The sequence below is a fragment of the Pezoporus wallicus genome, unplaced genomic scaffold, assembly GCF_028554395.1.
Source record: "Pezoporus wallicus isolate ANWC-B61680 ecotype Strahan unplaced genomic scaffold, APGP_CSIRO_Pwel_v1 contig_5069, whole genome shotgun sequence".
NCBI classification, from domain to species: Eukaryota; Metazoa; Chordata; class Aves; order Psittaciformes; family Psittacidae; genus Pezoporus; species Pezoporus wallicus.
The window spans coordinates 3113422-3129798 of record NW_026642361.1 but is presented as its reverse complement, the minus strand read 5'-3'; the positions used below and the strand labels follow the sequence as shown (position 1 = coordinate 3129798).

At 39.0% G+C, this 16377-nt stretch overlaps 1 protein-coding gene across 2 annotated transcripts in view; it reads right to left on the bottom strand.

Moving 5' to 3' along the window:
* The window catches only part of LIN7A (lin-7 homolog A, crumbs cell polarity complex component), a 49313-nt gene that overhangs the window by 13988 nt on the left and 18948 nt on the right, over positions 1 to 16377 (bottom strand). The window lies entirely within an intron of this gene.

Sequence of the window (16377 nt, the reverse complement as noted above, 5' to 3'; positions counted from 1 at the left end):
AGACTCAGCATTATCCTGAACAGATCATTTCAACATTTATTGCATTATGTCGCAGGACATATTCTTGTATAAGAACAACTACTACGTTATATGAGAATACTGTGTAATTGCAGTAATGAAGCATTAAATACTTGTTACTTCAAAACCCATAATGGACTGAACGACTGATAATTTACTGTATTTTCTTGATATCTGCATGTTCCTCCTCATCTTAAAGCATGAAAGCTGACTGTACACATTGGTTTTGCTTGCACAGCTAGAAACCCTGTGGTTTGTTATAATGTCTTGTCCTGGGTTCAGCAGTAGCACTCATTTTTCTCCTTCTTGGTAGCTGGTGCAGTGCTGTGTTTTGACTTTCGGCCTGATGTTTTGATCTGGCCAAGGACTTTGTGAGCCTCATGCTCTGCCAGGGAGGAGGGGAAGCCAGGAGGAAGCAGAGACAGGACACCTGACCCAAACTGACCAAAGAGGTATTCCATACCACAGCACGTCATGCCCAGGAGGTAACTGGGAGTTACCCGGAAGGGCTGGGAGACTGTAGGGTTGGAGGAGGCATCAGTCGGTGCTTGTTCGGGCTGGGGGAAGGGGCAAGTTATTGGTCGACTGGTGGTGAAGTGATGTATTCTCTTCCCTTGTTATTTCCTTTATCATTATTATCATTGGTGGTAGCAGTAGTGATCTGTGTTATACCTTAGTTACCAAACTGTTCTTATCTCAACCTATGGGAGTTGTATTCGTTTCAATTCTCCTCTCCGTCCCTCTGGGAGTAGGGGGAGGGCAAGAACGGGGGGAAGTGAGTGAAAGCTGTCTGGCTGGGTTTAAACCACGACAGGTCTAAAAGCATGCATTTGCTCTATTATGACATTAAATTGCTTTGAAACCAGCCCATAATATGTCAGATATAGGAAGAGGTACTAAAAAGTTCTTTAAAATATTGATTATGAAGGCAAAGTGTCATGAAGATGAGCCAATAATGACAAGTTCATGTGATTATTTAGGTTTGATGTCATACAACTCCATAGTGTCTGCATCCTACCAGTATCTAGCTGGTAGGCTTCATAATATCCAATATCCTGATAACTAATTTGCATCCTGATGAAAGAACAAACTCACTAGTGTGTGATTAAACTAGTATGTTAAAAAAGAATAAACTGACTCGAAAATTCTGAAAAATATGACTAATAATGTCATATAATCCTTGGGTTAATTTGTAAATTCTCAGTGCTAACAGATTTAAAATGGTGTTCTGCAAAGAGTTATCAGTGATCATAAGATCTATAGCTCAGTTCTTAGGAAAAGAAGTCTTGCATGCCAAATCTCATTCTCTATAAGAGATAGATGTGACCAGTCTCGAATATCTGCTCAAGGCAGTTGTAAATTTAATTCTCCTATCTAAATATTGCCTAATGTTTAATGTAACTTGAGTTTAAGAAGGATAAAACATACACCTGCAGAACATATTATTAAGTCAGTTAAGCAACCAAATACAGATTGATAGTACCTGTTCCACTAAGCCCCTTAAACTCTTTGTAGGGTTCATATCTAATCATTGCTCATTCTAGCAATGCATAAAAAGCCCACTAATCCTTGTTTGCCTGTAGCCACACTAACCCCTTTATCTACGCTGTTCTCAGCACCACCTTAGCCACGATTTGTGCACAACGAATCCATTCTGCTGCCTCTTCTATGTACACAGAACAGATAAACTGAAAATCTCTTTGTTCTCAAACTAAATTCGGTGGTGTTTAAATCCTTTCAGAGTGGATACAGCTTCTTGTTCAATCCACTGCACGGGACAAGTAACTGAAATGGTTTTATGAAATCCTTCCTTTCAGTGCTTACTGTTGTCTGTACATCTGATTACAGACAACATGTTTACATTTTTAACATATAGTGATTCTCCTGGATCTAACAATGCCATCCGTCAGCTGTCCTTGTAAGCACTTCTGGAGATTTCTTTATTTGGACTAAATATCACTCGGTACAAAAGAAGACAAAGATGCAGAATTTAATGATAAGTATTCGAAATACCCCTTAGAATATTTACTAAAGAAATCTTTCAAAACAGTGATCTTTGTTAACTATGACAGATGAATCATTTCAAAAGACATCATTGTGTAATATAAATATGCTGAGGAAAGACAAGCAACGTATCACAGGATAACAGGCTGGTTGCAGCTGGAAGGGACCTCTGAACGTCATCTTGTCCAACATCCCTACTCAATCAGGGCCACCTACAGCCAGCTGCTCACGATAGTATCTGTATGGTTACTATATGTTACTAGTTTAAAAGGAGCTGTATATCTATTTTCATACGTACAGCTATTTCTTTTTAGAATGTCTAAAAGACTTCCTGGGTGTTTAGTAGTATTATTTGCTGACAGACTCCATACACAGTGTGACGGTCTAGTGCCTAGGGAAAAGTTTCCACAATTCATTAATTTAGAGATTAAATTACAGGTGAAATGTCAATGTTTCAAGATGCAAAGCTGCAGCTGGAAGGTGAATGGTAATGTTTCAGATAATTTCAGTGATTTCTACTAAGATTGTTGGTGCCTGTTCACTGAACATTCATTGAGTAAAAGCATGCTGCAGACGGGTTTGTTCACACAGATCTCATTTGCACTGTGGAGCTAGATGGATTCAGCTTTGTTTCCTCCTTCCTGTGGTTCAAGGAATACAATGCTCCCATCAAGAAATACTCCTGCAAGCAGGAATACAGATCTCAGACTTTCTCAGCTTCGGCAGGTAGTCTTCTCAGACACTGTAATCTCAAGTTATTCTCCCAAAGTATTCAAAAACTGAAAAAGTGAGGGAGGAAAATTACAAATAGAAAATCTGAACTTGGAAATTATTCCTCCTTGTAGTGTGGCAGCTCTTGCTGACACAGAGAAATGTACCTTTTATTACTTCTCCTAGCAGGAGATGTAGTGAGTCAGATGCAGTGGGTATTACTGTGATGAGGCTGGCCCTCATCTCCATGCATTCAGCTGGGATGCAAAGCAGCTGGTTTAGCATTACTGAAGCATGGGAAGGGGGCTGCCATACAGGTACTTGAGGAGCTAGCTTTTTAACAAAAATTAATCCATACGGACTCATAACAATACAGCAAGTACTGGGCTGGCCTATTTAAGTCAAAGTGAAGCTCTAGGAGGAGGGCCAGAAACAACAGTGCACTTAGCAGCCTGTTTTATAAAGGTGGCTACAACCAGAATTCTGTTTACAACCTGAATGATGCAGCATCTCTTCTACTGAATTCTTGAAGCTGTGTTAAAAATGACAATTTAATGAAAAAAGGGGTAATGGGTTAAAACTTAAACAGGGGAAGTTTAGATTGGATATAAGGAAGAAATTCTTTACTGTGAGGGCAGTGAGGCACTGGAATGGGTTGCCCAGGGAAGTTGTGAATGCTCCATCCCTGGTGGTGCTCAAGGCCAGGTTGGACAAAGCCTTGGGTGGCATGGTTTAGTGGGTGGTGTCCCTGCCCATGGCAGGGGGGTTGGAACTAGATGATCTTAAGGTCCCTTCCAACCCTAACTATTGTATGATTCTATGACTCTGTTCCATTAGCTTTGTAAGAGTTATTCAATGCTCCATCCCCTGATGAAATAGTAAGTCACAACCTAAGTGCCACAGGTAAGCAGGTTAAAGGGTGCAATGAAGGAGCAAGTTGCAAAGAGATTGATAAATGATGTTTAACACATACACTGGCATCATCTGGGTTTAGTTTCTTTAGTTTGTCTGTCATGTTTTTTATTGCTTCAACATAGAATTGTACATCTATATTTGGAAGAAGTCTTTCAAGGAAGGGAAGACAGAAGCCTGACAGTCAGTACAGAGGGGAAAGCTAGTGTGAGAATAACCAGTACAAGGAAGGCATAATTGGTTTCACTGCATTTATGTAGTCATGTCAGTGGAATATGTAAGTGTGCATCCTTGCAGAACTGAGGCTAAGCTACAAAAGAGAACTGTTATTTACCTACACCTCAGTATGATGCTTCTGCCATCAACTATGCTGAATCCCTGTCTTCCTAATTGCCTTCATACGTTGGAAAGGATGAAGTTAATACTTCTCCCTTCGAAAATACCAAATGGAAAGGAATATCTCAATTGGTCTTTTATCATAGAGAGAAGAGCTCACGTCTGTGTGCATGTGCTTTATTCAGCATAGGTGCTGGCCTCTCTCCTCCCCTCCTCAACACAAAGAGGTTGAGTCTTTTTTTGCCCTCTACTTTGTTGTCATCATTTTTACCTCTTCACATTCTGTTTGGCATTTTTTCCTTTCCCACAACCTCTTGCATGCATTTTCCATTCTTAATACAATACATTTTTGTCTGTGGAGCGAAATGCATTGGTTTATATGCCTGGACAGATACCCCCAGAGCTGTACTTCAACACCCGGTTCAGATCATACTTCTACCACATCAGTGGACAAGGATGTTTTACATGCTGCAAAGACCAGGAAGGACTCTGGTCACCCTTAACCTCTTGTAAAGCATAAACCATGGATTCTCATCTGGTAATTTGTGTACTAATCTTAAATTTTGCTTGAACTACAGAGTCTTTAGGAAGGTCTGTGAATTTCAAGCCTCCAGCTTGCTTCAGAAATTGATCAACCGGTTAACAGCATTTCCATTAAAAGTGGATTATTTCTCAGATAAATGTGCCCAATTTCAAATTACAACTGTTGGATGTAATTAGGTCTTTTTAATCTCTTTTGGTAATCTTTCTTTTTTCTCCACTGGAAGTATTTGTAAGTCTTTATCTCATTTTGGATATCTATGCCTGTTATGATAGGTTTATTGAGATTTCAAACAGTATTTGCTTTTCTACAAAATAACCCACAAACCAATCTAATTGACCATTTAAGATGACACCTGAACAGATGAGGACACAATAGAAGCAAAACAAGTCAAATACAACCAAAAGTGAATGTAAGCAGTGTTGAGGTATGCAGCTTATCAAACCACCCTTCCTCTTTCATAATGACTTTTTGCTTCTTACTTAAGGTCAAAACCAATGTAACAGAGTGCTTCCATTCAGCCATAAACCTGTGGCAGCTCAATGAAAATGGAAAAGCTGTAGTGATGGTATTTTTAGTTCTGCGTCTTTTGTATATCAAGTGGAATTTCTGGTTTTATGCCTGTGTTCTGCTTTTTTGAATTATCTCATGTGATAAGCATGCTCAGAAAAGCACAGCTACATCATAAAAGCAAGTTTTCTCCACCAGAGTTTCAACCTCTAGCTAAGATGCTGTACCAAGCATTGTCATAAACCAGTAGGGAAAGCAGTAGTTTCATGGGGAAGCTGAAATCTGGACCATTTTCTTTCTATGATGAGAAAATGAACATGAGCCAGCAGTGTGCACTTGCAGCCCAGAAAGCCAACTGTATCCTGGGATGCATCAAAAGGAGCGTGACCAGCAGGTCGAAGGAGGTGATCCTGCCCCTCTACCCTCCTCTCCTGAGACCTCACTTGGAGTATTGTGTGCAGTTCTGGTGTCCTCAACATAAAAAGGACATGGAACTGTTGGAACAAGTCCAGAGAAGGGCCACGAGGATGATCAGGGGACTGGAGCACCTCCTGTATGAAGATAGGCTGAGGAAGTTGGGGCTGTTCAGGCTAGATAAGAGAAGGCTGTGTGGAGACCTCATAGCAGCCTTCCAGTATCTGAAGGGGGCCTGTAAGGATGCTGGGGAGGGACTCTTCATTAGGGACTGTAGTGACAGGACAAGGGGTAACGGGCTCAAACTTAAACAGGGGAAGTTTAAATTGGATACAAGGAAGAAGTTCTTTACTGTAAGGACAGTGAGGCACTGGAATGGGTTGCCCAGGGAGGTTGTGAATGCTCCATCCCTGGCGGTGTTCAAGACCAGGCTGAACGAGGCCTTGGGTGATATGGTTTAGTGTGAGGTGTCCCTGCCCATGGCAGGGGGGTTGGAACTAGATGATCTTTAGGTCTTTTCCAACCCTAACTATTCTATGATTCTATCTATCAAGTTGGACAAACAACCCCCAACATTAAGATTCTGTTTTCATTGTGTTAATAGCTACTTTTATCTTTGGTAGTAACTTAAAAAAATGGGGAAGGGACTATTTTGGATGATCAAAGCGAAAGATAATTTGAGAAAACTGTCTTTCTAAATCGCAGTCCCTGTGAGGGACATCGACAATATCAGAAAAACATTGGCTGTGGAAGAACACTTGCGTTCATGTATACACACCACAACTTGAAGGTTACAATAAATTTAATAATTACTCTTCTTAAATATTATTCTTAATTATTCTTCTTCTCATATAAGATTGAGGAACTGAATCATAAAGGCCTGTTTTGCTACAGGCCTACACCTCATGTTTGATTAATCTCAACAGAAGCAGAATTAGGTTATCTCACATCCATGTTCATGGTGTATCCTACACATCACCTTCATTTTGTCCCTGAGAGCAAGCTGAGGTCTTTTTTTGTCAGTGTGAAAAGGACAAGTCAATGGATGCCTATGAGTACAGTGAAGGTTGAAGTGGCTGGAAAGTACTTTTAAGAGGAAGGCATGTGATATAGAGCTTACTGAAGGTACCAAAAAACCTGTATTACAGAAGTTATTTCCTGCAGCTACTGAATTTGTACGCCTTGCAGAAAAGGCTTCTTTGTGAAAACCAGTCTGTATTAATGAGCTATTTTTATCTGACAGAATGTGGTCATTCAAGCTTCCTGGCATTCCGAATATTTTTACATGATAAGTTTTCATTAGCCTGTGAGCAGTTATATGTTTGCATTTGGAAAAATGGGGTATCTATTTTCAAAACCTAACATCTGTATCATTTTCACAACTGCCTCAACAATTGCTTTCCATGAAGTAACACTGTATGGATGTTGGCACATGCAACAGGGAAGCTAACTCATTGAAAAGCTCAAACATGTAAATGAAACTCATTTAACAACCCAAGGAGATGAGACAGTTTTAATTTCAGAACATGTGGAAGAAATATTATGAATGTAAAAGATAACATTTTCAAAGAGGATATTTTATTTAAAACTTTCCTTCTTTGGGAGCAAACTAGGTCAGTTTTACCAAAGTGAAAAAAACTTATTTGAATCTTGGATGCATAATTAAGCTATCCCTAGGCAGTAGGAAAAAAAATAGCACAAGCCTGAAATACTGTTAAAAATAAATTAAGTTTAATCACCATAAGGGTATAACATTTTAATTTAGGGTGGAACACTTTATGAAGGCTCCCGTTAAATTACCAAAATATTACTTGCTCTGGCATTTTTTTCATTTTTTTGTGTGGAAAAGGGTGGTGTACACTCTGCTCTGACAGTATCTGTGCTGCTGTCTGAAAGCTGAACCAAGATTTGACTTCCTGACATACAAGGCTGTGCCTGTCCAAGAAACAACCCAACAGGGGTTACAGGCTGGGGCCAGAATCTCTTTCCTCCCTTCTGCACAAGCAGAAGAACAGAGCAGATGCACTGGGAAATGCATGCTGTCACATCTCTGCATGTATTGGATGAGTCAGTTGAAACAGTCCTGGTGTTGCTGTTAGGACACACAAAACTTCAGTGTGCCCCCTCTTCTTCCCTCCAATGTCTGGAAACATCACTCTTGCACTGTAAAGTCAGTAAGAACTTGTTTGGCACCCTTTTAAGAATAATGAAAAACAGACTTATAGTTGCAAATAAAAACTACCTATATCAGGAGCAAAAAAAACATGATTAGGTCATTTAGTTTATTTAATGTCCCTTACACTGTTCTATACTCTGCTCTAAGTCAACGGCAAATGTGACCTGGTGTCTTTGAAGATAACATTACATATGTCTCAGAAAGTGTATTCTTTGCAATTACTATACCTTAGCAAAATACTGTCCCCTAAAAATCTCTTGGACAAAATATCACTCAGTACAAAGGTGCAGAATTTTATTGTGAGTATTTCAAAGTTCCTCAGGATATTTACTAAAGAAGCAATATCTGGGATCAAAAGAAATAGAAGCATGTGTGATTAGTTAATTCCCATAAAACCACTTGGAATTCATAGCTTATTATTTAAAACTCTCTTAGACCTCACTGCCAGTTACTTTTGAGTTCAAAAATATACCAAGCACTAATAAACACTAATTTCTTCCACTTTTCAGTGAGTTTGTATAAGATGTTGGGGCTGCCCTACGCAACAGCCACATTCCAAACTTCTTAGCAAATTTGGCTAAACCTTGCCAAAATCAGCACCTGGATGAAGCATGAGATAACCTGAGCCCATCATGCAAGGTCATCTCAAGCGTGCCTATTGAGCTAGGAGGCAGGGAGACAGAAGGAAACTGTTGATGCTTCTTGTTTTAAATACCAACAAAAAAATGTAGCTAAAATGAAGTTTTAAGACAGGTTTACAATTTCTTTTATTTTCTAAAGAACAATTAAAAACATGAGATTAAGCAGCATTTCCCAGGAGTCTCATCAGTGACATCAGTTAAGTGGAAGCAGGGATGCAGGGGAATACTGAGGCTCCATCAAGGTAGAAACAGTGGTGCAGTCGCTTCCAACAACCTGTCAGCATAAATATTCCTGAGTAGTTCACCTTGCTGCTGATTTGTCTCTCGAGGAAGAAGCAGACTTGAGATGAACTGCAGCAGAGGCTCTTTTATTTATTCTTAAGAGCTTTATGTAATCAAATATGATAGTGCAACAATAAACTAAAATTATAATGTGAGTAAAACAAAAGTGATATTAAGATGCACCACCCATGTTCTGCTGGAGTCACCTCCTGTAGCACATCCAACTGCAGCCATTTGCAGAACTAAGAACTTCACCTGAAACACTCACCAGTTTTAGTAAATACGGTACTGCTAGCCAAACAATAATATGAACAAGATGTGTCATCGCTCTGATTCCATACATTGCAGGACTCTTGCAGCACTAAAATAACTTCTCTTTTGTGAAAGCCATGACTACGCAAGCAGAGCACAAATTTGAGTAGATGTACAGCCATCAACCAACTCTGAAAATTGATCTTTAATCAAAACCTGCAGGGGAAAACACTGATTAAAGACCAGTGATACAGTCTGACTCTGGATTCTGGGGTACTATATGTGTGAAATCAATGTATTTAGCTACAGGCAGTTAAAAAAAAGTGACAAGAGCAGCTGTTTTAAATCTCCTGCAGTGAAGTCATGAAAGTCACAGTGATTGCACAGAGACTTAATAATGCCTTCTCTCAGATAATGCTTGGGCAGCTTGCTAAGTTCATATAATTGCCATTAATGAAGGCCATCTGCTGAGTGACAAGGTAATCATTTTAAAAGTTCTCATTCATGCCATCCAAGGCTTGCAAGCAACAGAGTAATGCTTCAGTCATATATGGTAAAGTGGTAAATGAAACTTCATTGTTTTTCAAACTGTGTGTAATTTCTGGTTACATTCACCCTAAAAACCCAGCACATATTTCAACACAGTAGTGTAATTTTATATTAAAAAAATCTATTTTCTTTGTTTACTGATAGTCAAAAAGCAGGCAGCCCATCTTTAGAATTTTTTTTTCTGCCCTAATCTACACATATTACAAATCCTTCTGTCAACTCATCATTATAGATACAGTACTTGTAACCAAGAGAGGGAAAACAAACTCTGTAAAACATGAAAACATTACTATTTTGCCATACCATTATCTTTGAATGAAGCTAAGTAATGCCCTTTCTGAACAGTGATGGAGGTACTCATTTAGTGAAAATTTTTACCATTATTTCATGTGGCTTTTCATTGCTGGGACAATAGTAATGGAAAAGGGATTGAAAAACACAGCAAAAGATTCTTGCAAATGCTACACAGCCCCAGTATTCAGGTAAACTGGAGTGGTTCAGCCAACATTATAATCCACCCCAATATCTAAAAAATGATAAAATGCTGAAACTTTAAAATTAGCATCCAGGAATGCAAATATTAAGGAAAAGGTACCAAGCAATCCATGCATAAGCATGTGAAAAGCTGAATGAATCTGGTCAATTTGCACAATTCTGTATTTGCTACTGCATGAGCACTATTGCTAAATAATACCTGAATAAGGTATCTGGAATACCAGAACAAGGTATAACGAACTATCAGATTAGCCTAAGGAGAACTTTGCTTCCCAGACAGTCTAATAAGGCACCATGCTAATATAACCATACTGCTTTTATGACCTGAGTTACAAATCTGAGCTGATGAAGCTTGCTCATTTTACTCTTATGAGATGTCCTACTGCCCTTTTGTTTACTAACTGCCTTATCAGTAAACCCAACATACCACTTTTGCTTCATCCTGACCAACACCTCCATTTGCATGGGTAAATTTGACAGTAGGGCACTTTAGATGTCAGGTTTCCCACCGAGTCTTAATCACAGTTCTGCACTGTGAATTATAGCAGTAAGTCTTCTCAATACATATATTTTTTTTTTCCAAAGTTGCTGTCCTGGGTTCAGCAGTAGCAGTCATTTTTCTCCTTCTTGGTAGCTGGTGCAGTGCTGTGTTTTGACTTTCAGCTCGGTAACAGAGCTGATAACAATGATGTTTTGGTCTGGCCAAGGACTTTGTGAGCCTCATGCTCTGCCAGGGAGGAGGGGAAGCCAGGAGGAAGCAGAGACAGGACACCTGACCCAAGCTAGCCAAAGAGGTATTCCATACCACAGCATATCATGCCCAGGATGTAACTGGGAGTTACCCGGAAGGGCTGGGGGACTGCGGGGTTGGAGGAGGTATCGGTCAGAGCTTGGTCGGGCTGGGGGGCCGAGTTATCGGCTGGCTGGTGGTGAGGTGTTGTATTCTCTTCCCTTGTTATTTCCTTTATCATTATTATTATTGGTGGTAGCAGCAGTGATTTGTGTTATACCTTAGTTACTAAACTGTTCTTATCTCAACCTGTGGGAGTTGCATTCTTTTGATTCTCCTCTCTGTCCCTCCAGGAGTAGGGGGAGGGCAAGAAGGGGGAGAAGTGAGTGAACAAGCTGTCTGACTGGGTTTAAAATACGACAGTTGCATCTTATCTTATACTTTAAAAACTTCAAAAGCAGGGCTCACCATGTGGAGATGGAAGACTAAATGGAATTGTGTTTCTCCTTCTGTAACAAATATTCATCTCCCAGTGAAAAGAAAGAATAATTCAGAGCAAGATTTGAACTCTGAGGCTGCCCATAGTGCCAACCAAGAGAATTTGGCCTGTTGAATCTCTGTTTTTACAGAGAATGGGACTCATCAGGCAAAAAAACAATGGAACTATGCTCTCAGAGCCTAGGTCTGGGAGGTGGAGGAACAGCATTATACTGCAAACTGAACAAACAAATCTTGAGATTCTCGAAACATCACGAAACAAGGACTTTAAATGAAGCCTACATTAAAATACTAAATGAGAAATGTTAATAATGGAATTAATAAGAAGTTTTGCATGAGTCCAGCTAATACCCAGGTTGTTATATTTAGTACAGGCCTTTAAAAGCACACCACTGTACCGGGATATCTAAAGTAAATAGATAAGGACTCCAGCCAGCCTCATACTGTCCCACACTGCATCACAGTAAAGTAATGAGCACAGTATCACCAGACTCAGCTTTCACCACCCAGCAGCCTTCTGGTTCCCTAATATTTGCACAGACATACATCAGGGTTAATAATGAAAAGCACAGATAGGCAGCTTGAGGAAATGACCAGATAATAACACATTACATATGAGCAGCACTGGGATTCCAGGTGTTAAGATTGCTATGGCATGAAAATGAAAATTACTGATTAAAGGAAATAATTACCCTACATAGCATATAATGAAACTATGTTGTGAATATTATATAACATAATCAAATATATCTCTAATGTAAACGGGGTCATCCAGACCTCATCAGAAATGGGTCAGTGTTCTGCCACTGCCTGTAAGTCACACTGCCTGTAAGCCACTGCCTGTAAGTTAAATGTCCAGGATGCCCTGTCCACAAGATAATTTTATAGTATGTTTAAAAGTTTTAAACTACTGAAGTAGAAATGGAATATATTTTCAATGACAACATGCTGTTTCACAAACTGATTTCATACAGAACACATGACAGCAGAAAATTTTATGTTGGCTGCTCCTCCTTTTATGAAAATGTTGTCACTGACCTAGTCCTGGTAAAGTGCTCTTCTGTGATGACATAGTATTTTGCTGGAAGTCATAAGATAACATAATGAAATAATGGTTATTTTTGTGTGTCTGATCATCGTACCACATTATAAGGAATTCCTGATCTGATTACTCTTGGTTTTGATAAATATCTTGCCGTAAGTATTTACCAGTCAGATTTTCTTTTAAATAATATTCGCAAACTAAAACATGAGATTTAATTTTGAAATGCAAAATGGAGTAGTGAAAGAAGGCTGGGAGGAAAGCATGATACACCTGAATTTTACATATTTAACATACAAAAATAGAAACTTAAGAATCCACCTGAAAGAAAACTTCTGTTCATCAGGAGATAAATGGGTTTATCAAGCTGTACCATTACTCTCCTGGTGTTTCAAGTACCAATTACCAGATGTTAACAGTAAATGAAATTTCTATAATCTGATAAGGCATGCCACATTTTCTTGTTGATGATTCACTGTGTTTTGCTCAGCTGTTTATTCTGTCTTTTGCACCTACAGCTCTTTAAGGTTTTTTTGCCAGAGCAGAAGTTCACCTTATCTTACAGTTCTCATAACATCCTTTTCATTGACATATAGCAACTAAAGTAACTTTATCATTCCAGGTTTCCTAGTTTTATGTTGCATGTGAATACCTCTTTTCAGTCATGCAATTATGCATTCACTTTTACAGCCTTACCCTTCATCTCTCCCAGTAAAACCCCTGAGAATCAGAAGACTATAACATAGCAACAGCTTTCAATACAACAAAACACAGAGACAGGCAAAGGACTTAATGCTATAATGGACAGGATTCAGGCATCTTTAGCTAAGCGACAAGGCTATAGAAAGCTAATTAATTTTTATGTAGCCAGGGAGCTTACAACAAGTAATTTTAAAACACAAATCTTCTTCTCAAAACTCAATTTTAATGTGACAAGACTTTGGTTAATTTGTTTTCTGGTCTAGGATCTTCAGGTGAAAAGGAAGTACTGAGGACATTACATACTTCAATTATTTCCCTTATTTTCAGAGCTAATACATATTCTTGCCTAGTGCCAGACAGAATATTTCAGTTGGTGGTACTTATATTTAGCTAACTGAGAACATTAATCACCATTTCCTGACAGCATCCTAAAAAAATGCCAAAGTACTTCTATTTAAATTTCATACACTCAGTCACTTTAAAAAGATTTTATTTCTATAGGATTTCAGTGTGGGGATTTGAACTGGTGGGTGATTTACTAAATAAATTCCCCCAAATACAGTTCATTACAACAGCAATTTAATAGATTCCTACACATTAGACTGGAATATATGTAATCTAATAATGTATGTCATACTTTGAAAGGCTAATTGATCATAAAAGCAATCTCCTATTTACGTAGTTAAAGAATACCTGTTTGTAGAAAGGACAAGTCACATTCAATCGATACTGTGTGGATTGTATTTTATCTTTGATCCTTTCCATTAAAATTAGTTTCTCTGGGACATATTTTAATAAACTCACTGGATAGTTCATTGTCCATAATTTCTTAAACTGGAAAAAAAAAAGGCTATTTTCCAAAGCTCCTCCATTACAGATTTTATAGGACTACAGGAGTCAGCCTTAACCTCTTTTGCTAAATTTTTGAGGAAAGTAAGTGAGGCTCAGATCTTGCAGGATACAATGACCACACCACAGTGAAGATCTGAATCTCTGCATACAGATAATAGGCAGCCTCTTCCAGAATTTGCATACTAATACAAAGCGTGCCACTGCTCTTCATCCCAGTTTGATTACTCCTATCTACTGCTCACACCCGGTCTGCTTCACTGCACTCTAGCAAGGCACTTGCGTTCCAAACAACACCCACTTTTCTCATGACTTCCAACTGACTGTTGTGCCTTCTTTTGCAAGGTCAACAACTTTTCTCCTCCAGTCTATGTAGGTGCTAACAGAGGGAATTAAAAGCTAGTCGCCGCACTCTCACGTCTTGCACTTGCAAGAGAAGATAAACAATGGCATTTGCAGGGAGATTTCTGTCCAGCCTCAGCTATCGCAAGCTGAAAGATGCTCAGAAAAAAACTTGTGCTGTTCAATAAAGTAGCTACCAGTGTTTCATAAACTCCATTGTACATCAGGGAAGTGCAAGAAGGGCATCCCTGATTAACGGCATGACCCAATTCAGATATCCTCCAAGCCCTTGCTGCAGTGTTTGGACATGTCTAAGAATGTAATGTGACCAAAATATCCCATGCTTTTCTTATTATTTTTTTTAAAGAAATGGAAGAAATTGTTTTCTGCAATTTTCTAACAACTCTTCATCCAGTGGAAAAAAAGAGTTACAGTCTAATTATTTGTCAAGTGCTTAATGTGAGTAACGGAAAAGAGGAGAAACATGTTGGACAACCCTAAGTACTAGCAATGTATATATGTCAATTCTCCCACTCTTCCTAAATGAACATTTTTGTAATTGAGCTTTCATATTTGAAGATTTCTTCTACTAAAAGACTAACATATATAGTCACCAATGGCACTAACAATTTTTTTGGGTGTAGAAATTTTATTCTCCTACAGTGATATACTAGACAGGTTATATTATATACACACAATGTACTGAATATTTTAAAATAAATAAATATTTTTGTTTATGAAGTTGGTAGAACTGATCTAACCTCTCATTCATCATCACATTACACATTCTTGTGTACCAACTAGCTCCAGGCTTCTGGAAGTGACTATTATTTGGCTGTAAGAATCTAACAGTAATTAGTCTGTCATGTGTAGGTTGTCTTTACATAACACTCTATAAGGACCTCTTGTACCACTGACATGATTTTGACAAAATCTATTTTCAGTTCACTGAACTGAGAGCGCATTTGTCTAAGCCATTTTCCTATTTCTTAGGCTCTGCATCTGTTTCAACAAGCTTTGTGTTTGCTACTGCTAAGACTATATTCCAGAGATGAAGATTTCACTGATGACACTGCAAAGATTAATAGCTGCTTTTAACAATTTGAGTACTGGGCTCTGCTATCTGAGATAAAACCCAAAGGCAACACAACCCCACAACTTTTCAATATTCAGTGGTCAATTAAGGAAGCATTTAGTTGGTTAAATGAATGGACTAGTCAGAATATCAGCTTTTCAGGGTACACAGTGTCATTATTTACTGTCATGGAACACTATTCCCTTTAAAAATCTTTGAAAACTGCCATTTAATGAAGTGGAAGCCCCTCTCTGTTTCTCACATTGAAGACTATAGTCCATAAACCAGAGTCTGTTGCATTTTGCTTACTAAACTAATGTCTGTTCATCTCTTTCTCCCTTCCAGCCATGCAGCACTCATTCAATCAATGCACTGCTGTTGCCTAGTTATCAGAAGTCCAGTTCTGTTGCCATTGAGGGAACATTAGATTCCCCATTGATTCCATGAAGGCAGATTAGTTTCAGGCAGCAGACAGATAAACTGAAACAGAAGTCCTTACAGATTTTCTGCTGCAAAGATGTTGCTTTCTTTAAGGCATTTAGAGGTGCTTCTGTCTTCAGGCTAACAGCACTCAGTACAGTAGGTAAGAAGACTGACACACTATTGCATTAACTCATGGTTTCTGTCTAGGAAACTTGAAACAGAAATGTTTGAAATTTAAGTGCTTTAAAGATACTGCTTGTATGCATGTAGGAAGTGGGGTGCTTCTTCTCTAGCTTAACTAGAAGAAAAAAAAATCACAATTTATATACTGTTGGGCAGAGCTTAGGAAGGCCCTGACCACAGCTGGCAGCATAACAATCACAGTTCTCTGCAGTCTGACAAGGACTTCTGACACGTGGAGCAAAGCCCATAGGGACCTGACCACTGACTTCAACGGCAAGATCCCTGTCGGCTTCAGTTAACTTCAGAGCTTGCACTGCCTCTCACAGCATTCTGATTTTAGCAGCACATCCCTATCGCACACCTGAACTCATAGAACAGGCATTTAAGCCTGCACTGACCCAACTTGGCATGTCCCCATATCCCAGCACAGTGCTGTACAGGTTAGCACAGACCCTGAAACAGTATGAGCAGAATACTGATGTACTAATTAATCACCCTTCCCCCTTAGCAAGACTAATTGCCTCAACCTTGATGCCTTGTTGACACAACTGTTCTGTGTCTGCTCTTCAGTAACTTCAGCATTCTGCATGGTAGCAGGCAACTACAGACACATCTTACATCCATCATCTTTTACGTAAGGTACTCCTGCTTCTCAGCACTGAAAGGCAAATACACTTTTCAGAAGAAGGATG